Below are 27782 nucleotides of genomic sequence, written 5' to 3' on the forward strand. Positions count from 1 at the left end.
CAAATGTGTTTTGCTTATGCTTTAACAAAAAGGATGCTGGTTGCAAGGGGAAAGTAAGACATCTCATTAGCCACCTGTGCACAATAGGGATGACAAAACAGAGATAAAGGATGCCCACATGGTGGCAAAAAAAATAAAGAATAGTCGTCATAGTGGTAATCATCACCTAAATAAATTAACGCTTTAATGGTACTCCAAAATTTACGGGCTGCCCGACCCTGCCAAAAACTAGGGTTCACTCTCAATTAGCATCAAATAGAAAGAGCTTTTTGTTCTAGCCAAGAGCTCTGGGTGGTTTATAAATACTAGAGCCTTGCACCTGAAGAGCCAAGAAGTCAATTTATAGGGAAACAAGAAAGGAGAAGAATTGGGTTTTCTGGTGGAAAGGCAGAATATATAGGAAATTAAAAATATTTGGGGGCTTTGTGATAGCAAAAAGCACTTCTACTTGTGCAAAGCAAGGTACCTGATTTTTGACAATCTCCCTTACCTACTGCCTACTCCCCCCTATTCGACGGAGGGGGGAGACTGCAGTGGATTTGAGGGAGATAAATTTGCAAAAATCAAGTCCCCCCCCCTACACTCACCTCACACAAGCTGAAGTGGTCTCATTTAGCCAAAAAGCCACCACTGGACACCACCCATTACATCTGGATTAAAAAGTGCAAATTCTTCCCATTATACTCTGCTAACTACTGCAGGCAGCTACCCCACCTTGCCAGCCTTTCAGCCAAACTCCTTCCCTTGAGCCAAGGTTATCAGTAACCCAAATGCTTCACAACCGTAACACCGCCTTTAATCCAGTTTTTCTCTTGCAAAAGGGAGCAAAGAATCTTTGTTTCTCTCCTTTCTCCCTTGGAGTCAGCAACATCTATTCTCTAATAAAATGCAAAATGAAAGAGGAGTGCAGGGAAGCTGTTAAGGCAGAAAAAGCTCACGTCTTCTCTGCTTTGAAGTGCCAGCTGTCTGATTCAAAAAGCACTGCAAGGAATATGGACTCCAGGGGAGTTTCAAGGATTGAGGTGAAAAGAGTAGGAAAGGAAACATATGATACAGGCCTGTGGTTCCTTCTATACCTGCAATGAGATATTTTTCATTTCTACTCCCAAGATAAATTGCTTAGCTAAAAAGCTTCTGTATGTTTGCCTGAGGTTCATAATGGTTATTCCTGTAAAGTACACTGTTAAAACATCTCCCACAAAACCTAATGGAGAAAATGGCCAGCTGCAATTTATTTCTGCCAACTGTGTGAGCATTTGTGGACTACCTGCTCAAACAACTTTAATTTTTAGGATTATTGGGGCGGGGGAGCTCCAACTGATGATTTCACAATGTATATTTAATCTTGATTAAGTGCACGCGGGTGCAAGACCCCAAATAAGAGGGGTTTCTTGCAATCACTTTCACATCTCAAAGACAATATGAGCTGCTTTTCGTTTTTAACTCCCAGTGGATTTTCAGTGTGTTTCTAGGATCTTGTAAATGCTTTAATCCATGCCCAGATTAGAACTCCCCCCCCCTCAAAAAAAAGACATTCAGAAGTGAGTTGCAATTTGAATATATACTGAAGCATTCATATGCTACCTTGGAAATGCCATATGGCCATTGAAGGGTGGGGAATACATTTAAGAAATAAATAAAATGGTTTCAATACACTCAACAGATAAATGTACACTGGCAACTTCACGCACATACAAATGGTTGTATAAAGACCTGACTCAAACCTACTTGGGTCACTAAATATATGAACAATGTGGAAAAATATTGATGATGGGATGGAAAATAAGACCAGAGATGTGACTAAGCTGTATGCTGGAGGGGGGAACTAAAGTTGTCTCCTTCTTGAGATACTCATTTGCCAACAATATATAATCACTAGATTTATTTACTTGTTAAACTGAGTGGGAGTCATGCACGTTATTCCCTGCACCAATGTGTCAAAACAGGGAGCTGCTGACCTCTTTTCTGCTGTGCTGGAGTGACATCCAGGGCCACTGACAGATGGGTAAAAAGGGTCTATTTCTTCTGGGCCCAGGGCCAGCAGGGGCCCCAGACTCATCGCTTTTTTTTTTTTTTAAGGAAGTTTCTAAGTGCTCTGGATCAAAAGTCATACATCAAAATGTGAGCTGCTCTCCTCCCACAGTGTCTGTGGAATGAGCTAGCCAGTTGCTCCAATCCCCACCCTTTCAGTTTTTTGCCAATGAGTGAAGTCAGAGCTGTGATTGACAAGGGATTTGTTGAACACCCGACAATAGCTAGACACCCTTCCAAGTCCTGAAAAGAGCTGCCCTTTCCTGCTCGTCTCTGTATATTGGTTAATGGTATGCATGTGCACATCTTGCGAATTCAGTAAGCTTATAGCTTGCAGCAGCAGCATGTATGCCTGCCTGCCCACTTTTCTCTTTGTGCACATCCAAGATGAGAACAGGATTTTGATAAGCATGAACAGTAAACAATTTCAGTGATGAAGATAATAAAAGTGTACATGCAGAGTTTTTTTATTATTTGCAAAAACTACGTATTATACATTTTATCTATCAAATAATTTTTGAACAGAAATAAAGTGTATATGCAGCTTATGATATCATTTCAATATGTTATAGTTTTCCATATATAAGGAGTCATACAAGTTTAAGTTTTCCTGGGCTGCTGAATTGGGCAATCTGTCTAATTCATAGCCTGTTTTGAAAACCTTCTCAACATGAGGCTTTAATCCTATATTTACTCTTCTGGGAATAAAGCTGCAATGCTAATTCCACATACCTGAGAGCAGACTCCATTGAATTCAATAGGACTTACTTTTGAGTAGACATGGTTAGCATTGTGCTGTAAGTCAATGGGACTTTTCAGTAGATACTGCATAGGTGTGTGTTACTCTCTCTCCCGCACCCCATTCTATTTTTTAAGCAATTAAGCAGGGCTTACTTAGGTGTCACTGCTGTTATTTGGCAGGAAACTGACACATTTTTAAAAAATGTTCTGGAATGACAAACTGGTTTTGAGGATAAACTAATATATGGGATGTATGTATTTTTACATCTCCAGTGTACGTATGGAGTTTTTCCAACAACCCTGTGAGGTAGATTAACCTGAGATCTGGTTCAGTCAAGCTGCACATGCTTAGAGAAGGGGGGAGAGGCTTTTTTGTTGGTATTTTATTGTAAAATATCAGAACTGTGGGATGTTGGCATTAAAGCAATTTGGGGGTGTGTGACTTTGTACATGTTTCCCCCCCTCACTGCGTTGTCTCTGAATAGGACATTATATATTTGCACCTCACTTTTCATCCTGGGTCTGGTTTTTGTCTGTTGTTATTAGGGATTCAAAACAACTGCTCATATTGATAATATATGTACCTAAGCAGCTGTTCTGGCCAACAGATTATGGGGAAGGGGGGGAACGTAGGGAGCCCAATCTACATACAGTGTACTGGGCCCAGGAAATCCCGTTGGCACCCCTAGTGCCACCGCTGTGGGTGGTGAAAGATGGTATGCTGCCAACTCTGTAGGGGTCAGGTGGTCCCTAAAAATCAACAGGGTTCCATCTGCTCCTATAAAGCTGCAGGCTCTAGCCTGTCTCTTCCCTCCAGGTGTGTCACCACTCAGCTACTAACTAAGCCATTTTTGCACCACCTGTTCCCACTTACCTGCAGACCACCAGGTAGATGGGGGAAAGTCCACCATCCTAACATATGCTTGTTTCAAGAGTGGCCACTTCCTGACATATTCTGTGCAGCCAACAACAGAGGGTACATGTGTATCCACATAGAGATTGGAAGTCTAATATTGGCTTCTGTTCACATGCCAGCCATGCTCTACAACCTGCCATGAACTTGATAAACTCCTGGGTTTTCCGAGACTTGCCTGGAGCCACAAAAACAGGAGGGTAATCAAGCAGCTGGCAGAGCACAACACATGGCTGGCAAGCTGGATATGGCCACGAGCCACATGCATGACAGGTTAGCAGAATCTGAATAGTCAGAATGGCAGGGAGCTTTTGGCTAAAGAGGGATTGCAGCCTGCCTTCAGAACCCATAAATATTAATTTGTTTTTTTTAAAAAATGTTTATTAAAGGTCTACCACTGTTCCCCAAGGCACTCTCAACAATCCCAGAAGTCTCTCTGGGCATGAGCAGCTCCCTGCAGTATTAATCGAAAGTGACATGTGAAATGCTGAAGGAAAGACACCGAACATAAGCTTCAGATCATAAAATATAAGAACATAAGAAGAGCCTGCTAGATCAGGCCAGTGGCCCATCTAGTCTAGCATCCTGTTCTCACAGGGGCCAACCAGATGCCCATGGGAAACCCGCAAGCAGGACCTGAGTGCAAGAGCACTCTCCCCTCCTGAGGTTTCCAGCAACTGGTCTGTGGAAGCATACCGCCTCCAAACATGGAGGCAGAACACAGACATCATGGCTAGTAGCCACAGATAGCCTTATCCATGAACTTGTCTAATCCTCATTTAAAGCTGTCCAAATTGGTGGCCATCACTGCCTCCTCTGGGAGCAAGTGCCATAGTTTAACAATGCACTGTATGAAGACATACCTTCATTTGTCTGTCCTGAATCTTCCAACATTCAGCTTCATTGGATATCCAGAAATTCTAGTGCAATAAGAGAGAAAAACTTTTCTCTATCCACTTTCCCCATAATTTTTATACACTTCTATGTCACCTCTTACTCGCCTTTTCTCTGAACTAAGAAGCCCCAAACGCTTTCCTCATAGGGGAGATGTTCCATCCTCTTGGTCATTCCGGTTGCCCTTTCCTGAACCTTTTCCAACTCTGCAGGTTTAGGAAAACTGCCATTAAAATTCTGTTGTAGTTCTGACTAGGTCTCATGTTTTACAACTCTGCTTTATTGCAAGCCTTAAGAGTCAGGCCACTTCAAAGACAGGGGAAAATTTTCCTAAATAGATTGGAATCACTTCCACCAAGGAAAAATAATCTCTGCATTGCAGACCTAATTCTGATTCCTGGCAAGACATGGTTTGAAAGTTGGAACCAGCCCACATTACACTGAAGCATCACATCCCCTCTCCTTTACCTTAGGTTAGCAGTACATCTGCACCAATGCAAGTTATGGTTGACGCTAGCCAGGATTCTCATCTTAATCAGAATGTTGGGCCGGTTCAGATGAACCTTGAAAGATCTGCGCTTGTCTTCTGTGTGGAGTCCATGCATCATCAACATCTCTACCAACCATGTGGGGATGGGTTTGTCTGAATGCAGCCTATATGTGTAAAATCATATGCATGGGAGTTAAAATTGCACAGTCAATTCCCCTGTTCTTATCTAGCAATCAATCATGGGAAGTTGGCTTACATGCCTGGGCTGCATCCGGGAAGGCCATTCTCTATGTAGATTAGAAAGATGGGATTGGCATGCTAGCTCCACAGGGTTGTTGGTTGTCCTCTCAGCCAACCCTCGGATCTCCAGTTGCTGCTTTTAAATGCCAGATCGGTACATAATAAAATCTCCCTTGTCCATGATTTGATCGTGGATGAAGCGGCCGATCTGGCATGCATAACCGAGACCTGGGTGGGTGAGCAGGGAGGGGCTAGCCTTTCCCAGCTCTGCCCACCGGGGTACTCGGTTCAGCATCATGGTAGATCTGAGGGTCAGGGAGGGGGGGTTGCTGTGGTCTATAAGAGTTCCATCTCTCTCATCAAGCACCATGTCCATGTAACAACTGGTCTGGAATGTTTACACCTTGTGTTGGGTCAGAGGGACAGACTGGGAATCCTGTTGGTGTACCGCCCACCCTGCTGCCGAACAGCTTCCCTAACTGAGCTGACGGAAATGGTCTCGGAGGTATTGCTGAGATCCCCCAGACTCTTAGTACTGGGGGATGTCAACATCCATGCCGAGACTACTTTGTCTGGGGCGGCTCAGGACTTCATGGCCTCCATGACAACCATGGGGCTGTCCCAATATGTTAATGGCCCAACACATGTGTCGGGGCATACCCTAGACCTTATTTTTGCTACGGGACATGGAGATGATGATCTGGATGTGGGGAATTTTACATCTCCTCCTTTGTCATGGACAGATCACCGCTTGTTGAAGTTCAGATTCACAGTGGCTTCTCCCCTCTGCAAGGGTGGGGGACCTATTAAATTGGTCTGCCCCCGGAGACTAATGAATCCTGAGGGTTTTCAAAGGGCTCTGGGGGATTTTCCGGCTGAAAAGACTGGCGCTCCTGTCGAAGCCCTGGTTGAACTGTGGAATATGGAGATGGCCAGGGCTGTTGACACGATTGCTCCTGCGCGCCCTCTCCTGTGTAGAGCTCATACAGCTCCTTGGTATACTCCAGAGCTGACAGCAATGAAACAAGATAGGAGGCGGCTTGAGCGGCGGTGGAGGCGAACTCCCGACGGATGCAAATATGCACTGGTAAGTGCCTCTACAAAACTGTACTTAGAAGCGGTGAGGGTGGCGAAAAGAAGATATTTTGCTGCCACCATTAAGTCTTCTCTTTCCCATCCAGCGGAGCTTTTTAGAGTTGGCCAAGGGCTACTTCACTCTGGCCCGAAGGACACGATAGTACCATCGGTAGCCCGCTGTAATGAGTTTGCTGGGCACTTCCAGAACAAGATCTTATGCATTCGCCGGGACTTAGACTCCCAGTTTACAGCAGTTGATCCTAAGGAGGTATCCGGAGCACAGTCTTGTCATGTTTTGTTGGATGAATTTCAGTTGGTTCAGCTCGAGGACGTGGACAAGGTGCATGGACAGGTACGTGCAACCACTTCTGCACTAGATCCTTGCCCCTCTTGGCTTATAAAAACTAGCACGGATGGAACAGCTACCTGGGCCAGGGAAGTGATAAATGCCTCTTTACGAGAGGGAGTGGTCTCTGGCTGTCTGAAAGAGGCAGTAGTGAGACCACTCCTGAAAAAACCTTCCTTGGACCCAGAAAATCTTGATAGTTACAGACCAGTAGCGAATGTTCCATTCCTGGGCAAGATCTTGGAATGAGTGGTTGCTAGCCAGCTCCAGGTGCTATTGGATGAAACCGATTATCTAGATCCATTTCAATCGGGTTTTAGGCCCAGTTTCGGCACTGAGACAGCCTTGGTCGCCCTGTATGATGACCTATGTCGGGAGAGAGACAGAGGGAGTGTAACTCTGTTGATTCTCCTTGATCTCTCTGCGGCTTTTGATACCATCGACCATGGTATCCTTCTGGAGAGGCTTGTGGAGTTGGGTGTTGGAGGTACTGCTTTGCAGCGGTTCCGCTCCTACTTGACGGGTCATCTCCAGAAGGTAGTGCTTGGGGAACATTGCTCGACACCGTGGGTCCCCCAATATGGAGTCCCACAGGGGTCAGTTCTGTCCCCCATGCTTTTTAACATCTACATGAAGCCGCTTGGTGCGGTCATCAGGAGTTTTGGAGTGCGTTGTCACCAGTATGGTGATGACACGCAGCTCTACTTCTCCTTTTCATCTTCTTCAGGTGAGGCTGTCAATGTGCTGAACCGTTGCCTGGCTGCGATAATGGACTGGATGAGAGCTAATAAACTGAGACTCAATCCAGACAAGACTGAGATGCTGATGGTGGGTGGTCCCTCTGATCAGATGGTGGATACTCATCCTGTTCTCAATGGGGTTACACTCCCCCTGAAAGAGCAGGTTCGTAGTCTGGGAATACTCTTAGATCCTTCTCTGTCACTCGAGGCTCAAGTAGCCTCGGTAGCACAGAATGTGTTCTACCACCTTCGGTTGGTGGCCCAGCTACGTCCCTATCTGGACAGAGAAGATCTCACCTCAGTTGTTCATGCTCTGGTAACCTCTCGATTGGACTACTGCAATGCGCTCTACGTAGGGCTGCCTTTGAAGACGGTTCGGAAGCTACAGCTGGTGCAAAATGCGGCGGCCAGACTAATAACGAGGACCAGGCGGTCTGAACACATAACACCTGTTCTGGCCCGCTTGCACTGGCTACCTATATGCTTCCGGGCCAGATTCAAAGTGTTGGTTTTAACCTATAAAGCCTTATACGGCGCGGGACCACAATACCTTTCGGAACGCCTCTCCCAATATGAACCTGCCTGTACACTACGCTCAACATCGAAGGCCCTCCTCTGAGTTCCGACTCATAGAGAGGCTCGGAGGATGGTAACAAGAACTAGGGCCTTCTCAGTGGTGGCCCCCGAATTGTGGAATAGTCTTCCCGAAGAAGTGCGCTTGGCACCGACATTGCCATCCTTTCGGTGCCAAGTCAAAACCTTCCTATTTTATCAGGCATTTTAGCTTTTCTTAAACATGTTTTAATTGGTTTTAGATTGTGGATTTGCATTTATATTTTTTGTATTGTTCTGTGTGATTCTATTGTATTTATTGTAATGGTTGTACACCGCCCAGAGAGCTATGCTAGTGGGGCGGTATAAAAATTCAATAAATAATAAAATATTAATAATAATGGATCTGATTGGACCTTTTAAGTATCATCTCAACCAGCCCACTGACAGGATTTGAAGAAGTTTCACCAACCCAGGTTAGTATAGCACTAACCACAGTTAGCATTGGTGTAAATGTAAAGTAAGATATAGTTAAGGCAAACGTAAAAAGAGCGCTGGTGGATCAGGCCAAAGGTCCATCTAGTCTCGCATTCTGTACACACAGTGGCCAACCAGATGCCTATGAAAAGTCCACAAGTGGGACATGAATGCAAACACACTCATGTTACTGAAGGGAGAGGGGAATTCATGCCAGAATACAAAGAGAATGGGTACGTATGCACACTCACAAGGCTGGCTCCATCTCCCTCTCCCCCCCCAAAGGATGTATGCATGGCCCCAAATTTGTAAGCTTAAAAACTTTTTTGTAAAATGCAGATTGAAACAAAATGCATTATGCTGGACTTTTAAACTGCTGTTGTTTTTAGTGTTGTAACTAGATCATTTTGTATGCATTTAAAATGGTTTCATGTTATCTTAATTGTGCTTACAAGCATCGTTGGGAAGCCTTTCCCCTGAAAGGGTGGCATATACATTTTTTCAATAAACAAATAATACTTTTAAGTGCTTTTCAGGATTTACAGGGTTATATCTGCACCAGACCAAAAACATGTATGTTTATTTTGCTGTGTGCATCCTGGGAGGGAACTCATTACCAGTCACGGCTTCTCACTGCATATACACATGGCCAAACAGAAGTGTGTCCATGATACCCATACATTACTTTCCTACACAGAAGTAATGCATGCAATTATCTTGTGAGAAACATCACTCAGAAAAATCTAAGGCCAAGACTTTAAAGTCGCAGCAGGACTGAGATTGGAGGAACAAATTATTCAACCAATAATATAAATATGGGGTTGTTGTTGTACAGTGGAGATGGTTTAAAATATGTATAAGTTTCACATCAGAGGGCAGCTCTAAGCACCCTTCCTAGCATAGGTTCAAGAGATTATTCCAATGCCACGTCCATTTTTCTCTCTTTGCCAACGAAAATCTATATAGATAAGAGAAAATGAATTTTAGATTACTTCCAAAAGTCTAAGTATAGCACATCAACTATATGGAAATGAATGACGCAGCAGTTCTATTGATATAACATCAGACTGTGGGCAAGAACAGCTCTGATGGCACACACAGACATTTAGGTTAACCTTCAATGAAATATTTAGCAAATGTATTTCTAGATATAAAAAATGCTTCTGGGTTATGACTCTGTCCTGGTGGAAAACTATCCATCATTTCTGTATCTGGATTCACATCATTTATAAGTATGTATCTCAGACCAGCAGTTACCCCTAATTTAATAAAAAGTAAATGCAAGTTCAAGATAACCTAATTAGGGATGGACGAAACTGTCCAGTTCAGTTCCCCCCCCCCAATTTCTCATTGTTGCCACCTTAAATTCAGTTCTCCACATTTCCACATCCATATGCTATTTACTATAAAAAATGTCCTCATGAAAACTCACCAGCACCAGGAGAAATTAGTGTATTTCTCCTAATAGACACATGTTTATATGCAATTCTTATTTTATTTATTAAAGCATTTATAAGCACTACTTTTCACAGAAGTACACCAAGGTGGCTTACAACATATTTCACAATTGTGCCTAATATACACATTTTTGCAAAGCCATTTCTCCAAATATAATGCAATTTGTATTCTATTTTTCCCTATGTTCTATTACTATGTTCATCTCCATTCATTCATTCATTCACTGGCGATCACTTGTGACCGAGTAAAATTGTCTTCCAAGATAAGGTCTTTAACAGTGGGTCCATAAGTGACCGTGGAGGCCAATTCTGGATCCACACAGCCTCCCACAGTAAGCCACTGCTCTTCACCTACACTACTTTCAAGAAGGAATTTAGAATGCTGCACTTCTGCTGCTATGTTGTTGCCATTACTCCCAAGTGGTTTAAACTGTACAGGACTCTCTGTTCATTTTGTTTTGTGTGTGTGTGTGTGTGTGTGTGTGAGTAAATGCAAACATTGTTTTGTCGGATAACGCTACATTAGACAAATATGGTTTTTTTGTTTACAATGGAACGTAGTAAGCAGTCTAGAATCAAGGGTCTAGATGAGCACTTGGGGACCTGGCACTTAAAACTCTAATTCTGATTTAAAAAATAAAATTTAGTGGATGGTATTCAGTGCTAGTTAATTAAAGTTAATTGGCATGACTAACTTAGGTTCTTTCATTTCAATGGATCTACCCTGAGTAGGGCGGCTTAGTTGAATATAATCCATTAACTTTAAAACAAAGGACGTGTTCAAATCAGGCCTGTAGCCGGGGGTGGTGGCTGTACCCCTAATTTTTTTGCCCCTATTTTTTTTTACAATAATTAAATTTATTACAGAATTCCTCCCCTACTTTTTTGGTTCTCCCTGCCCTGCCCAGAATGTTTAGGCTGGCTACAGGCCTGGTTCAGATTTTGCCATTCTGTATTGATTTACAATGTCCCTCCATAGTACCCTTAGCCCCCAAAATTTCTGTCAAAAGGCCAGCCTTCTTGCAGAACACCAGTAATGTGGGTTTTTACAGAAAAATTGGGGTAATCTGCACTGGAAAAATCTTCAGTTTGTATTGGAAAATTTTCTGATGGCCTAGAGTAGCAATAGCCATCACAGTACCCTCCAGATTGGCCTGAGACAGCATGGACCATAGTCATGGACAATGGTCAAGGATGCTGGGGGGGCAGGGCATCTGTAGGGCGTCATGTTTTCTACCCCTGCCCTAGAGAGTGACCTAATCTAGCAAATTTATCTTACTTGTATCTAGGAAGCCACAGTCTCTAGTGCTGTATAGCTGAAGAAGCTTTATGCATCCCAGTTCTAGATGCTCCAGAAGTAGATGACCAAATGTTATAACCATCTTTACTTGAAGGCCTTATGCACTATGCATTTAAAGCAGTATCATACCATTTTGAGCAGTCATGGCTTCCCCCTAAGAACGCTGGGAACTATAGTTTGTTAAGAGTGCTGATTTGTTTAACAGTCCTTCTTCCCAGAGGACTCCAGGAATTGGAGCTCTTTGAGGGGAGATAGGGGCCTCCTAGTAACTCTCAGAACCCTTAACAAACTACAGTTCCCAGGATTTATTGGGGGAAGAGATGACTGTTGAAAGTGGCATAATACTGCTTTAAATGTATAGTGCAGACGGGGCCTTAGGACTAAGGCACTAACCGGTCTTAGAAACGACCTATAAGAAAAAAAAAGATTCCTGAGGGGCAGCGGTATTAATCAGTAGCAGCAGAACACACAAAGAGATACTGTGGCACCTCAGGGAGCAATTTATAGCAGCACAAGCTTTTGCTGGACTAAGAAAGGAGGCCAAAACAAACACTCAGTTTGAAGGTCCCTGATGGTAAAACAAGAGGGCAGTCTGAAGGGAGGTGTAGAAATGCATTAAAATTAATATCCTGGGCAAACTGAAGCAACAGACTGTCCAACAAACAAAACAGAGGGAGAGACGAATTTGAGAACCCTATAGGGAGGAGGATAAATTGATGAGTAAAGATTAACAATAAGCCCTGGAATGCTCCATTCAGCATTTCAATAATGCAAGCTTCCAAATGTAAGCCGAACACGATATCCTGAAAGTTAATTGAAAAACCTCACCATTTTTGCAACTCTCTAGATGGGAGCGGGGAATCTTTTCCAGCCAGAGAGTCACGTTCTCTTCTGGGCAACCTTACAGGGGCCATATCCCAGTGGTGAGCAGGGCATGAGATAAAAGTGAGGGGGAACAATGTATGTAAAGTTAACCCCTATACAGGAGGCTAGTTTCTACACACACTCACACATCCCTCTCTATCTTCCATCCATCCAGGCAAGCAAGAAGTATTAGCAAAGTTCAAAGATACATTCAAGTCGGTGAATGTTGGGGGTGCAAAGCAGGGCCAGTGATGGGTGTCACCCAAGAAGAGTCCTAAAAGGCCAGATAAAGAAGCCTGGAGGGGCACATTCGGCCCCAAGATTCCCCACTCCTGCTCTAGATACAGGAATTTTTTTTTTTAAGTTGCTGTTGTTAAGGCATCCCTAAACGACCAACGTTCTCTTCTGGATGCCACAGAAAAGTTATAACTGTTCAAAATGCACCTTTCCTCAAAAATATTAGTTTTCAAAGCAACAGAAGCAGTGTCTGTGTGGCACAAAAATGACTGGCACAGATGACACCCCATAGCTTTAACCCACGTACCCAAAACTATGCCTGTCCCGTCAGCTTATTTCTAAAGAACTGAGGCACAGCGAGCCTGCGCAGGATCTGGTATGAGGACCAGGCGTGGGAGCAAGTAGGTGCAAGACCCAAGCCAACGTCCAGATGAGGCTGAGCGATATGCCAGGAACAAGAGGAGAGATTAGGCAAGGTTAACAGAACTACAGACAGTCTCAGCAGCAACAGCACAGATGCAACTTGTTCCACAGGCAACCAGCCAGGATCTCATCTGATTGAAAAATAAATAAAATGACTTATTAAAGCTCAGGTTGTACTTGGCCAGCCAATCTGATGTGAGCAATAAACCAGGGTCAGAGAAGGCCATAGAATTTAGCAAGCCAAGGCACAATCACATCTACCAGAGTTCTAGGGCACTGTGTCCTGAGCTTTGGATAGCAGCCTGACACACAAGAGTCCCACCACTAGCATGCTTCATATAGTGGAAGCTTTAAGGAACATGGAAATCTGCCTTATGCAGAGTGAGACCATTGGTCCATTTAGCTCAGCACTGATAGTCTACACTGAACCCCTGAAGAGTTGCTGTGAGTCAGACAGAAGCCTTTCCCAGCCCTACCAGGAAATTCCAGGGATTGGGTCCTGGAACCTTTTGCATGCAAAGCATGTGCTCCACCACTGAGTTATGATCCTTCTCCAAATACGGTAGAGCCACAAGGTTTCATTTTCAGAGCATGCAAGGGTAACAATCAGTTATCCCCGGGATGACTTTGCCCTTTCATTCATTCATTTATTATTGTACAGTCACAGACCCGGTATACAATACAAAATTAAAATAAACAATGTCAATCAAGATACAGAAATAAAAATAAAAAATAAAAATGGGGGCGCCAACCTGAACTTATGGGACTTGGTTTTTACGTATAAGTTGGACTGCGTGGAGGAATTTGGCCACCCCAATAGTTAAAAGCTTGTCTGTGCCTGAAAGGAGAAGTTTCAGCTTCTCGGCTGTTGAACTTCCCGGCAGTTTCTCAACCATAGGGTTTAAGAACCTGGTACATTCATTAGAATAAAATGGGCAAATAAAAAAAACATGAAACACAGATTCGATGGCCTTCTGACGGCAGGGGCAGAATTGGTTATCGTAGGGTACCCCGCGATAGCGGCCGTCAAGAAGGGCAGATGCTAGGCAATTAAATCTGGCCCTAGTAAAAACCAATCTATAGCATGGGAAATCTAAAAACTCCAAGTAGTGAGCTGGGAAGGGGGAATGAAACTTTAGGCCTAAATGAAGTGGAGAACATATTTTGGCGGCATTTGCTACATCTCGTTGGAGGTCAATGTCCTTTATGCGATTAACAATGATCCTTTTGGCTGAACAGTAGTCAAATAAAGCTAAGAAGTCCGAAGAAAGACCGAGAGAGGATAATTTATGCTGAATGGCTTTAGCCCATGAACTGACGAAAGTCTTTCTGAATGGCATTGAGATAGCCAAAGGAGGGGGTTGCTTGAGCCACCTTGAACCAAAAACATAAAGTTCGAGTCCAAGAAAGGCAGTCTAAGGATGGAAGACCAGCTTCCAGCCGTAGTACTGCATTTGTAACACAACGGGGGACTCCAAAAATTAGGCGAAGAAAGCTGGAGAGAACAGCTTCGATTTTGGGGCCAAAGTCCTTTATCCAAATTGGGGCACCATAGAGAAGTTGTGCAGCAATTTTGGCAAGAAAGACTCTGGTGGCAGCAGGAATGTATTGCCCGCCTTTGGGGAAAAAAAACGGAAGAGAGCCTTAGACATGGTCTTAGCGGAAGCCAAAGCTGTACGGATATGGAATGACCATGATAGAGAGGAGTGGAATATGATCCCCAAATACTTATATTGTTTAACTTGGGAGATCCGCTGGCCACTAATTACCCAATCGGATGTAGGAGAGCGAGAAGAGAAGGCTAGTATTTTGGTCTTAGTGAAATTAATGCATAGCATGTTATCTGCACAATAGGCTATGTATGCACGGAATAATCTCTTCAGGCCTATTCTCGATAGAGACGGTAGGACCGTATCATCAGCGTACAGCAAAAGAGGGCAGGCATGATCAGCTATTGTGGGAGGATGGAAGACAGGGGAGTGACAGATTTGACTCAAATCATTAAGATAAAGATTAAATAGGGTGGGCCCTTTCTTTCTTCATGTCGCCAATCTGGACACGTGCCTCCCGAGTGGAAAAATGCACATCCAGAGCACTGACTTGTGCTCTGCAACTTCTCCTGAGTCAGAAGTATTTTTTCTGTGTCTTTGCAGTAGGACCAAGTGAATGACCTAATCGCATTGGGGCCTGGCCTATACTAGGGATGGGGGGAAATTCTATTCGGTTAACATTTAAAGGAGATTCTATCTAATTTGCACTTTCTGAAATATTATGAGAACTGAAACACAGGCATCATTCAAAATTCACACTTATACAAATTTTGCAATGCGGTTTTCCAATCAATGTTTATAAAAATGCACATAAGAGGAGAAAATGTGCCTAAACATGAACATCTTAGTAAACATAACATACAAAATGCATTATATTAGGAGAAATTGCTTGCAAAAGTGTGTACATTAGTCTAAACTGCATGCAAGAATGCATTTATTAGGAGAAAAACATGCCAGAAAGCGTTAGAATTTTCATGAGGATCTTTGAAAAACAAAAATTGCAAACTGCTGCAGAAATGTGGAGAAATGAATTTAAGACTGGAGAAATGAAAAAAGAGAAAACCAAAATCACATACACGAGAATGAGTTGTAGACTTCCTACGGGCAGATGGTCAAGAGGCGTACTGCAGCTTTCAGCAAAACAGGGTCAGGTGACTCAAGGAGCCAATAAAGTCCTATCTAGCCTTATCGAACTGCTGGTTCTGGCCTGGTTCTAAGCAGGGCCAATGAGAGGATGAGGGCAGCAAGAGAGCTAATCAGCCCAAGCCTCAAAGGAGGTCTCAGATTTAGACAGGTAAAGAACTATTGCTGTTCAATTATGGGACAAGAGCATTTGAATAGGCTTGCCATGCTTAATATTAAGTGTGACATTGCACAAAAGCTAGTTTTTTACTTAATAATGAATGCATTTGCACAGAAACAGGAAAGAAAAGTATTTGTTAAATTTTTAAAAATGCACGCTCGCTCGCTCTTTTGTGTGTGTGCCTTATTTCGATTCTGTGTGCCATCATTTTTAATCTAAGAGCCTTTAAAAACAGAAGTGGCCTGACATGTAAGCAACAGGCCCCTCATTGCTGAACTGCTCTCAGCCTGCCTGAACCTCTTACAAAGCCAGTAGCTTACCTCGCCATATGTCTACCTCCAAACTGCCTTTGGGAGAAAGGATGGGATATAAATAACAATAACAACAATAATAATCCTGACAATATGCACACATAGAGCAGCTTTCTCCAATCTGATGGATGCCTCCAGATGTTCTGGAGTTTTAATTTAACAAAATGTATATATACCGCTTGACTGGAATGAAACCGCTGAGCGGTTTACAAGAAATATTTAAATTCTCAATAAAAAAGTTTTTAAAAAGTAATTAAAACCATTTAAAAGAATTAAAAACAGTAAACAAAATAGAGATTAAAACACATCAACATCTACATGTCTTGCCTAAACAAAAAGGTTTTAAGCAGGCACCAAAGAGTGCCGTAAGGATGTCCACCTGATGTCACAAGGCAAGGACTTCCAAAGTGTAGGTGTTGCCACACTGAAAGAACAATTTCTTACTATTGCGGAGCAAGTATTATGTGGCACTGGTAACGCTCCCTGTTCTGCAAACCACAGTGGTTGAGTGGGCACGTATGTGCCATCATCACTGACCACTAACCTTGCTGGGTGGGGATGATGGGAGGAGTCCACATCACCTGGAAGGCACCAAGCTGGGGAAAGCTAATGCAGAGTCTAACAGTTCAGGTCTAATAACATGCAGGCTGTACTACTATCAACCAGATTTTTCTAGAATGGAAGCCGTATTTTAGATCACCCTCCTGTGTCCAATGTTTGAGGACAATATATATATACCTATATATATATATAGGTGCATTACTTGATTACCATTCCCTCTGAAGAGGCACACTTGTGGCACGTATAGATTATAATAAAAAGGTTTAGAAAACTGAAAGCCAGGGGGGAAATATGAATATGAAAGGGAGGGTAGAAATTACATGGGGATCTAGGTCTGGGGGAGTGTATATCGATGGTCTTTAAAAAGAACTCCCTTGCATGCAGTAGGGAAAGTCACGACAGCATCAGACCTACCATGTGTGAATTCATAGCTGCAAACCTATGAAAATGTGGTCATGACAGCGATCGAAGCAGTTAGCTAGTCACAACAGGTAGCGTTACATCAAAATCTGGACACTTCTTTCGATTCTCAAAATGGATATTTCCTTTGGTTTGCCCTGTTTCCTTGTGATAGATGTTACATTATAAATCCATTTGGAATCACTGGCAGCCATCTCCTACAGACACATCAGTCACAAACTTTACTTATTCTTCTCTCAATAGTAACAGGTGCTGGTGGTTGAACCCAAAGCATATGTCATTTTCAGTAGTAAAAAAATATCTGGTTTGTGGATGGTGAGTTATCGTCAAATGGAAAGGCTGTATGCTGTTAGCATCTACAACAAATGTGCCTGCGGCAGAACTGGTATACTGCTGAGTTATAAACCCTTAATGCATAAGGTTACAAAGTGTATAGGAAATGGTTGTGGGGCCGTTTGCACCGTTCCCATCCCAACTGTCCCCATGTGCTCTATCCTGCCTGCATTGAACACAAACATTTCAAAGAGGATTCTAAATACACTGAACCAATTGCATGTAGAATTAATTCTTCCTGTCACCTCGATGGCATAGGATTCTCTGAAGCAGTGAAGATTCTAAGAATGTTCCACTGAAACCACTTAGAATATATATTCAGATGTATCAGCTCAATGCGGGAAGGTCAGGGAGGAAGTAGATAAGATCCGTTCAGCATATGGTTGAAAGTGGGGAGGTAAGGCCTGGCATGTCCAGGACTAGCACGAGTGCCCTGGTCCCCTACACAATTTGTGCTTCCTGAGTTCTTCTGACACCTATATACAGGGCTAAAGTTACAGGTTAAAGCTACCAGCTCCAAGATCCCACAGTATAGGATTTCTGCTTTGCATATTATGCAGACTTAATATGCTAATATTTTACATCTCATCAATGATTTACTGAAAGTTGCTCTCAGACAGAAGAATGGGAAAAGTCAGCCCTTCAAATTATGACATATAGGTACCATGTTCTTATGGTGGTTCTTCTGAGATCATTCTCTCCCCTGCCCTCAACAGTAGGGGCATGCCAAAGCTACTCCTTGGCACATTCATTTTGACCTCTACATGCATTACCTCCAGCCACCACATAACAGAAGGAGACCACATGTTGATGAACTACAACTCCCATCATCCCTGACCACTGCCCATGATGGTTGGGGCTGAAGGGAGCTGGAGCTCAATAATATCTAGAGAGTGCCACGTTGATTACCCCTGATTTAGAGATAGGCTTCAATGCCAAAGAGTAAAACTTAATGTTGTGCACAAGATCCTCAGGCAGCTGTGGAACTTCTGCTACATAGACCTTTATAAGCAAACTCATGCATCTGAAACCTGATTCTATTGTGCAAATGTTTGTTCTTGCAAGACCTACTTAAGTAAATGGTAGCTAACTGCTATTTAAACTTCATACTCTTTTCATGATTAAGTATTCATACAGCAGAAGACGGCTGGGCTCTCTACCAACATTAAATGTGTTATCAATGTCAAGGTGAACTGCAATTAGCATGCAACTGATTCGACACTGATAAAACTTTTACGTTATTGAAATTGTGATATACTTCATGACAACAGTCATTAACACCATCCAGCTCTAGTTTTGTATTTGCTACCTTTCTGGTTCTAGAACTTTGTCTGCTCATATAGCTGGAGCATACCATTAAAAATCATGAGATGCCCACAACAGCTCAAAGCACATGTCAGTGGCAAAACAGTTTGCCTGCAATCTTATGCACTTCTTACCAGCAGACTGCAAATACATGGCAATCAAACAACTAGCTGGACATTCAGTAGCAGTTCACAGGTGACTGATCAAAGAAACCAGAAAAACTTGAGCCCGTGTATCCAAGCCACCACTTCTACTGGTAAACTGTATTGTATCTACATTCTCAGTGAGCAGCATCCAAAGTTCTGCAGGGTACCAATGCCAACGTGGAGCTTCACAAGAACAAAAGCTATTCTGTTCCATGCAACAGAATGAACTGTGTATTCAATGCAAACAAAGCATTCCCCAGCATTGACAGCTATCAGAGGCAGCCCACCAGACGTGCAGTAAATTGACAGGTGCTGCCTGAGGCTACCAAAAAAGGGAAGATTGTTAGTCACTATCTCTCAGTCTAACCTACCATGCAGGGTTCTTGCAAGGATTAAAGAAAAGTGAAGAAGAATCACATGCACCATCTTAGGCTCGTTGGAGAAAAGGCAAGATATAATAAATACACGGTCGCCTAAATTGTACAGGGCTACAGAAAGCAACGGGGCAGTTCCTGTGCACATTTATGCCCATGTCTGGAAAGGGCAAAGGCTGTAAAATGTGAAGAGGAAACGTGATTGGCTGTGGCTCCCTTACTATGGGTTCAATCCTTGTGTGACACTTTATGGTATTTGCCACTACAAATGCTGGCATACATGCCCCTAAGAGCCCTTGCTAAATACAAGGTACAAATCAGCTCACAGATTTTCCTTTCTCTGGAACCAATGCAGAAAGTCCCCAATAGCCAGAGCTAAACAATCTACTCCATCTCCCAGATTGCTGTCAAGGGTTTAAAGCAGGCTTTCCCAGACTGGTGCCTTCCAGATGTTTTGTTCTACTCCAAAACATCTGGATAGCATCAGGTTGGGAAAGGCTGCTTTAAAGGATGCCACCTTCCAACAGGCAACTGCAAAGATTCCCAGACTTGGAGCAAGAGTGTTTCCCTTCCCAGGTCAAGATGGATTGCAGCTGGCAGGAGGGATGATCCACTGACCAGGCAAAGGCCAACAGAAGCTAGGCTCCAAACTCAAAGGCTTCATGCTGTCGGCCAGGTGCAGGGACCGATACTCTATACCAGGTGTAGGGAACCCTCCAGATATTGCTGAACTACATCAACCCTAGCACGCAAGGCCAATAGGCAGAGATGATGGAAGCTGTACTTCAGCAACATCTGGTGAGCCAAAGGTTCTTGACACCTGCCGTATGCCTTTAATTAATGCCTGAAGAGGGCTCTGAGGCCTACACACAGATCTATCTCTGGTAGCTGGCAAATGATGCAACCCTATTCATGCTTCCTTGAGAGAAAGCATCAGCAAACTCATACTTGTATTTTCTTTTGAGTAACACATGTACTAGGATTGCACAGTGTTAGATCTCAGCCTCCAGTGCTAGCCCAAAACATATTCCTGCCTAAAATTCAGCTCAAACAGATCCTGCACTGTTATAGCCAAGACTTTTTCATAACTGTTGATGAGCCAGACATTATTATTATCAATTCATATACCACTTAACATGCCAAAATGGCTTCTAAGAAGTTGACAAGTATGAAATCAATTATAAAATCCATACAGAATTACAATTCCATCAAAGCATTGGAATCATCCACAATTAAAATATATCATAGAACAAGCCAGTTAAAAAGCGTAACAATTAAAACGGTTTAAAAAACCCAATTAAATCAAGAAGTTCAAGTTCAAGAGTTGGCAAAATGCAAGTACTGATGGGGCTTCACGTATTTCAGCAGGGAGGGCATGCCTGCTTGTTCTCGCACTAGTCCCTGCTTTCATCTATCCGCCTTCATGATGCCTCCTGAAGCAGGCTGCTTCAACCTTGGAGCATAGCAGGGCCAGCGTTGCTAACCTCATGCCATGGAGTTTTTAATGCAAGTCTCAGAATCCTTAACAGCACCCGCCATTTCCATCAAAACTGCAGGTGAAAGATGCTGCCCAACATGAGAAAACAACCTGTACCGGCAACCTGAACATATGAAGTTGTCTGTCTCAGCTGTCTATACTGACTGGTAGTTTTCAACAAGAATCTTTCCTAGCACTACTTGGAGATACTGGGGATTGAATCTGTGAACCTCTGCATGGAAGGCATGTACTCTACCACTGAACTACAGCCCCATCCCCTCAATACACTCTAAATTGGTCCTTCTTGCAACACTTTGTGATGGCAGTTAGGGTGAGCCTTCATTTCTTGAAGGCAACTCATGTCTCCAAAACAGTCTGCCCAACACACAAACTACTAGTATTGCTCTGCATGGAATTTAAAGCAGCCACCCCCAACATGGTGACCTCCAGATGTTTTGGACTACAACTCCTATCCTCCTTGAGCCATCAGTCATGCTGGCTGCGGCTGATGAGAGTTGTAGACCCAACAACACCTGGAGAGCACCAGGTTGGGGAAAAGCTATTTAAAGTGTTACACCTGAGCCTTCACTTATATAAGAGAATCATTGAATCTTAGAGTTGGAAGGGGTCTGTAAGGCCAACGAGTCCAACCCCCTGCTCAATGCAGGAATTTAAATTAAAGCATACCCAACAGATGGCTGTCCAGCTGCCTCTTGAATGTCTCCAGTGTTGGAGAGCTCACCACCTCCCTAGGTAATTGGTTCCATTGTTAGAAGTTTTTCCTGATGTTCAGCCGAAATCTGGCTTCCTGTAACTTGAGCCCATTGATACAGGAGATCTCAGCTTGGGTTCCTTCTATGCAAGTCACTCTTCCTTTTTCGCTTTCTTTTGGAAAGTTTCCTGTCCTTTGCTGAAATGATCACAGCAAGCTGTCCCACGTCTGTGAACAGGGAGGTCACATACACCTGCAACCTGAGCCACTGAAAGCCGAGAACAAGTACACCAATTGGATTGTCTGTGGATCATCAGCTCCTCTTGACCTCTCACTTAGTGAGGGCGAGAGCACGCAGCTCAGATTACAGCCTTTGATGACATTTCAGATATAGTCTCATCAGGGAGAGAAACTGTACTGCTGCTAGACAATCATTCAGTTTATAAAAGAAAATTAGAATTAATCTGCAAATGCTTTAATCACATAGGAGCTAAAACCAAGTGATATATTACTCCTGGAAATATGATTTTTTTTTTAATGACTACTTTGCTCTATTCCTAGGCTGCTTCAGACAGCCATTTGAGCCTGGACAACAGCTGAAAGTGGCAACGCCTGTACAGTGCCGATTTGGTTAGACAACATAGCCTCTGGTATAGCGTGATTTCCAACCAAACTAGCCAACAATACCTTCTTTTGCTGGTTTTCAAGTATTTTGGCAACCCTCTTGATACAACTGCAAATTGGGCTTGGATGTTCCATTTGCACATGAACTTCTCAACCCTGCTCATGTGCCTAGAACAGCCGCCTACCCGAGTTTAGCTACATGGCCTCACCACAAGCCTCTGCCAATTTGCGCATGCAGTGCACAAAAGAAACAAGCCCTTTGCAGTCATGGAACTGAGAAACATCATCCATCAGTCACTTCAAATGTCTTGTCAAGACCAAAGCTCAGTGGTGGAGCATCTGCTTTGCATGTAGAAGGCCCTGACATCTCCCTGACTATGAATGTCCCACCTGAAACCTTGGGTAGCTGCTGCCAGTCTGTGTAGACAATACTGAGCTAGATGGGCCAACAGGTTGACTCAATACAAGGCAGCTTCCTACATTCTTCTTTTTGCCCAGGCTTTCCTCAACCTATAAGAACGAATCCCATTATTACTGATTTCCTGCTTTTATGGTACTGTTTTACTGGTTTTGTTTTGTTCTATCTCTGTTTTTACGACAGTTTTATTGTTTTTATGTTGCATTTTTGTATGCCACTTAGAGATTTTTAAATATGGAGAGGTTTAGAAATGCATTTAAATAAATAAATGGCACAAACTTGTGCATGTTATTTCATTTTCTTCCCTGTCCCCCCCCGAGTAAAATTTTCATTCATGCTGAGAAATGCAGTTTATTTAGGAAGGTACCCAATTTTTGTGTTTGTGGACTGCATAATCAAAACAGAAGGTGTTACTCATTGACTGCCTTTATTTTCATCTGTTCAGGCCACATCACAATCCAGAGCTCTGCAGTTTAAGAAGCAGCCCTTTGGAGGAGCTGAAGAACTAGAAGACTAGCAAAGCAGGGAGGGGGAGGATGGAACACAACTTGGGAATAGAACAGATACAGAAGGTCCTGCTTGTGGACTTCCCACAGGTATCTGGCTGGCCACGGCGAGAACAGGATGCTGGAGTAGTTGAGACTTTGGTAAGGTGTGCAATGGGACTTTTTTTTTTTTTTTAACATCCCAGATTCACTCCCTGGCATCTCCAGTTTCCTAGCTAAGAAAGCGGGAAAAAATATATCTTCCCCATGGAAATGTACCTTATCAGGAGCCAGAACAGCTAGAACCAGAAACTTCCAGTTCTATGTGCTGCTGCTGTGAGCTATCCAACATATGGTATGGAAAATCGTTCACCTATCAGGCTGGCCACTGGATCCTCTTGAAGACAGGGGCTGTAAGATGCTGCCTGTTTGAGCTGGCTGTAGGTTTGCCTCAGCAACAAGATCTTCCTGGCTCTTGTGTTCATTTCTGGGTGTTCCTCACCTCAGGCTCCTGGCTTGATCCCTTGCCTCTGACTCCCTGGCTCACCTCTGACAGTCATCTACAGCTCAATCGCAACATAATCCCAGTTAGAGAAGAAAAACCCTGAGCCAGGCAGACCAACGATCTGACTCCACGCAAACAAATCCTTATAAGCTTAGGCACTCCCCGGTTTGCTTACAAAAGACAAAATGATGCTTTCACAGCATGCTGGCGCTGCATAAGTGGCAGATGGACAGGGGAAAAAAAATCACGCTCAGTCCCAAGTCAGGATGCACACCGGCCCACGCCAGCAACCCCATCCGTCAGCTGTAGGAAGCAACTGCAAAATCCTTCAAATTAGACAGCTCTGAAAAAAGCAGGAGAAGGGATTCTGTGGGCTGCTTCAGAGCAAAAGCTGCGCAAAGATATTAGCAGCAGAAATACAGGCATAGCATGGCTGCAAGCAAAGAGGCAGCCTGGTACATGCAAACTTGCCACTCTCGTGCCTCCAACAACAACAAAAGCCTTTTAACAAGGAGAAACACAGAGCTAGTAAGTTCTTCAGCATATGTTTTATGGTCAAAATAAGGACAGAGGCAGCTAAGCCATATTTCTGACAATTTTATGGAATCTAACCTAAAGGTTCCTTGACTCTCAATCTCCCTTTTAAGCACAAACTTCAACAGGGATTTTAAAAAATAGTACATTTATCTGTCTGGCCAAATGTTAATTTAGGACAAAAAAATCAATACTACTGCAGCTGTTCTAAGGGATGGGCCTGCTGCCTTTGGTGCCTTGTACCCCTTACTACATCCATCTGTCCCCTTTTTTAAATTCAGGGATGGAATTGTGAGGTCAGGGACTTGCAGAATTGTAGGTGTGAAGACCTGGGAAGAAAAAAAATGGAAAAGGGGGGGGGAGAGAAATGGAAAAAACAGAAAAGATAATGGGGGGGTTACCCCTCCCCCACATTTCTTTTCCTAGGCCTTCAAATTTCCATCCAAGATACAGATACAACAGAAATACAGCCCAGTTTGAATGTTATGGTAACAAAGGGAAATGTGTTCATCACCCTGCTCTTTTAGAGAATCTGCACACAGTAGCCATATAGATAAGATGATCCATGAATTCACCCTCTTTCAAGTGTTTTGGCCCATGCAGAAGAAACACCATCGTGTAGAGCAGAGATGGAGAACCTCAGGTGGTGTGTGTGCACAGCCCTCCAGGCCTCTCCATCTGGCCCTCTGAACTTTCCCCAGGCCACACCCCTCACTAGCTCTGCTTCACATCCCGAGCATTTCTGCCTGATTGAAATGTTTCCTTGCATTCCGAGAATGCCTCTTGCTCGTCTAGATGGAGAACAGAGAGGGGTGAGCATGCGAAGAATCTAGCCTACTGTACAAGGGTAACAGTTACATTGATTGCCTTGTTCGCTTTGGCTTCTGACCATGCCCACTACTGTTATGTGGCAGGAGGTTTCCCAGAAGACAATGCAGTCCCTGGGCTGCATAAAGCTTCCCTACCCCTACTTTGGAGCCATTTTCAGCAGCGTCCCAGCTGCAAACCATACAGGAAATATGACTGAAGGATATAAAAATACCTTTAATAAATAATATGGGAGCCAATTCCCATATTTGTGTCATGACACAGAAAACCCGTTCACTCATTACACAGAGGCATATCTGGCTCTCCCACAGAGCGTACATTCAGCAGGAAGCTTCACCCAATTACATCTCCCTAACAAGTGCAGCTTTGTGGAATACATTTGCAAACAGGAGTTTGTTGCATTCAACTTTCAGATGTTGAGGTTTGCATTTTTTTTTAATGAGCACAGGAAGGTGGCTCAGTCGTCTCTAACCCATGTTCAGCTCAGGTGTGTTCCAAGACTCATATTTTACGTGCAGGCTTTTGTCACCAATACAAAGAGCCCTTCATTAATATTTTAAGACCAAGTCGCTACCTCAGGAATGTATTGGAGGGGAAGCAGGAATCAGATTTGAGCCACTTCAAATTTAAGCCATCTAGCCGGACAACCTGCACATAGCAAAATACTGTTTTCTTCCCCCTTAATGCAAGAGCTGCAGCAGTTCAGAGAAATACGTTGTGGGCCAAGCACTTCCCTTATCAGAAGAAACGCTGGGTGCCCTGCAGCAGTTTTATAACTGCCAGGGAATGGAAAAAAGTAAAAGATTTACTGGAGGAAATTTTATTGGCTGAAAGAATCCAGTCTTCATGACAGTTCCTGCTATTAAAAATGGAAGCATAATGTAATTAATGTTTACCCCCAAAGGCAATTACCACACACACACACACATGGGAGGTGTTAGGAAAGAAAGTATTTGCCAATATTAATGACGACTTGAAAATGTGCAAAGGATGAAAAAAATGTAGCACTGGAATAAATGAAAATAAATGTGCATTTCTCCCAAGGAGCCTTGAGGTTTCCTGTATGATGTGCAGAGGATAATTGTGCATTGGCTTAGCAGTTAAAACACGTACTTTGATTGTCTGGCTGGAGAGCATCAGCTGCTCACACAGCTGTGAATCAGACAAGGTCGGAGATGATGAGAGCCAGCAATGTTTCAGCATCATAATCAATTTGTAGCATCAACGGTTATGATGGGTGCTCCATGCTACCACCTAGCTCTCTTGCTAAAGTTCATTAAAAGTTCTCCCCAAGAATGATGCATCCCCCACACCTCTCCGCCCCATTTTATTCCATCATCCAATCAGCCTTGAGCCTCACTACTCAAAGGTGACAGATTTGTCCCACCTAGCCACTCTCTATATCCCTGAGCTGTCTTCTGGGAATGAATTTTCAGTGAAACAATGCATTTTCAATGAGAATATTTTATGGCTTGCATAACAATCCATACCCTAAGCTCCTGTTACTAAAATGTGCTGTGCTACCTCAGGCGTACAAAAAACCCACACCCAACCCCAAGTCACCCTGAGCTCCTTCTGGAAGGAAGGGCAGGATATAAATTTAATAAATAAATAAGTTGCCTAGTGACTATCCTTTTGTTGTTGTTGTTGGACAACCAAGATGCTTCTTAGAATCATGAGAAGCATCTCCTTTTAAAAAAATGCAAGAATTATTTTATGAAACTGAAATTATGAAACTGATACCAAATCTAGATCATTCCATTGAGAAGATCTTCTGATCAGTCAAACCAAAGATCCATCTAGTCCAGCATCCTCTTTACCACACCAGACAACCAGATGCCTCCAGGAAGCCCACATGTAGCAAACATTATCTCCCATTGTTACTCCTCAGCAACTGACACCACTACTGAAGCTGGGGTTGCATATAGCCACCAAGACTAATATCACTGATATTCTCCTCTAGTAATATGTCTAGTTTCCTTTTAACAAGTAGCCATCACTACATCTTCAGCTCCTTTGGGATGAATATAAATTTAAATTATGGTTATGATTGTGACTAATAATAATAGCACATTATTTCAATCAATATGTGCCATGTAAAGGACTTCCTTTTGAATCTCGCCCATCAGTCTTACTGAATTATCAAAAGTTCTCATATTACAAGAATGTTCTGATGAGAAGCAGAGACAAGGAAAGTTGAAGGCACCCTGGACAGTTCCATACAGGCCTCAGGCAGAATACTGCACGAAAATAGAGCTCAAATGTTGCTTCAGCGCTAGTTACTCTCAGACCGAGCCTTATATAGGAAGCTGGAGCTCTGTCTCAGTAGCAAGCTCTGCTTTCACTGAGAGGTGCCTCTTCTTTTAAAGGGGTGCACTTTCTCCAGCAGTCATTTAGCCCAATAGAGCAGAGGAAACTCTAGCTGCACTGAAGCTTCACAGACAGAATCTTCCAAATCAGAGGAGAGCAATGTGATGTCCTCAGGTGGAGGAGTACTGGCTCCATGGGCTCTTTTTGTGAAAGTCCTTCCAGTAGGCTAGATGCTTCTGGGCTGGGGGCAATTCTCTCTTCTACTCTGAATCCCGAGGCTCATCCCTTGAAGTAGAGGAGTCCAACCTCTGGGCCATGACAGAGAGAAGGAGAAAAAAAATCCTAACCCAACATTTCTCTGACCATAAGTTCTCAGATAGAGGGCTTTCCCAGCACAGGTAACATGAGATTTGGATACGGAAACTGTGGTCTTCTGCATGCAAAGCATACACTCTGCCACATGGCATAGAAATGTGATAGTAATGTGTGCCCCCAAAATACAGTATACACTTATAATTTATAACTGCTGCTTCTGCCCCAAGTAAGGCCCTCAGAGTAGCTTACAAGTTTTAATTAAAACAAACTATATTCAGTCAATCATCAATCAATCAATCAAGTTGGCAAGATAAGGCCTGTAAACATAAAAGATATTCCCTCCTTTGCAATATGTTCAGAAGACCTTGCCTGGACCCCTTCATTGTAAAATCTATCAGGCTTTCTCAGCACTTTGTACAGCTGTATTACATATAGCTATAGAAACTGGAGCAATTCTGGTAACGTCAGAACACCAGTCTCAGTCCTCTC

The 27782-nt window shown here is 43.3% G+C and overlaps 1 protein-coding gene across 4 annotated transcripts in view; it reads right to left on the reverse strand.

Moving 5' to 3' along the window:
- PPM1L (protein phosphatase, Mg2+/Mn2+ dependent 1L) overlaps window positions 1-27782 on the reverse strand; it is a 260464-nt gene that overhangs the window by 218739 nt on the left and 13943 nt on the right. Inside the window, exon 1 of one of the 4 annotated variants that reach the window (XM_061637210.1) lies at window positions 21250-21438. The exons of the other annotated variants lie outside the window; for them this stretch is intronic. The gene's annotated coding sequence lies outside the window, so the exon portion shown is untranslated. Of the gene's footprint in view, window positions 1-21249; window positions 21439-27782 lie in introns of those variants that run through there. 4 annotated transcript variants of the gene reach the window in all.

The sequence above is a fragment of the Rhineura floridana genome, chromosome 7, assembly GCF_030035675.1.
Source record: "Rhineura floridana isolate rRhiFlo1 chromosome 7, rRhiFlo1.hap2, whole genome shotgun sequence".
NCBI classification, from domain to species: Eukaryota; Metazoa; Chordata; class Lepidosauria; order Squamata; family Rhineuridae; genus Rhineura; species Rhineura floridana.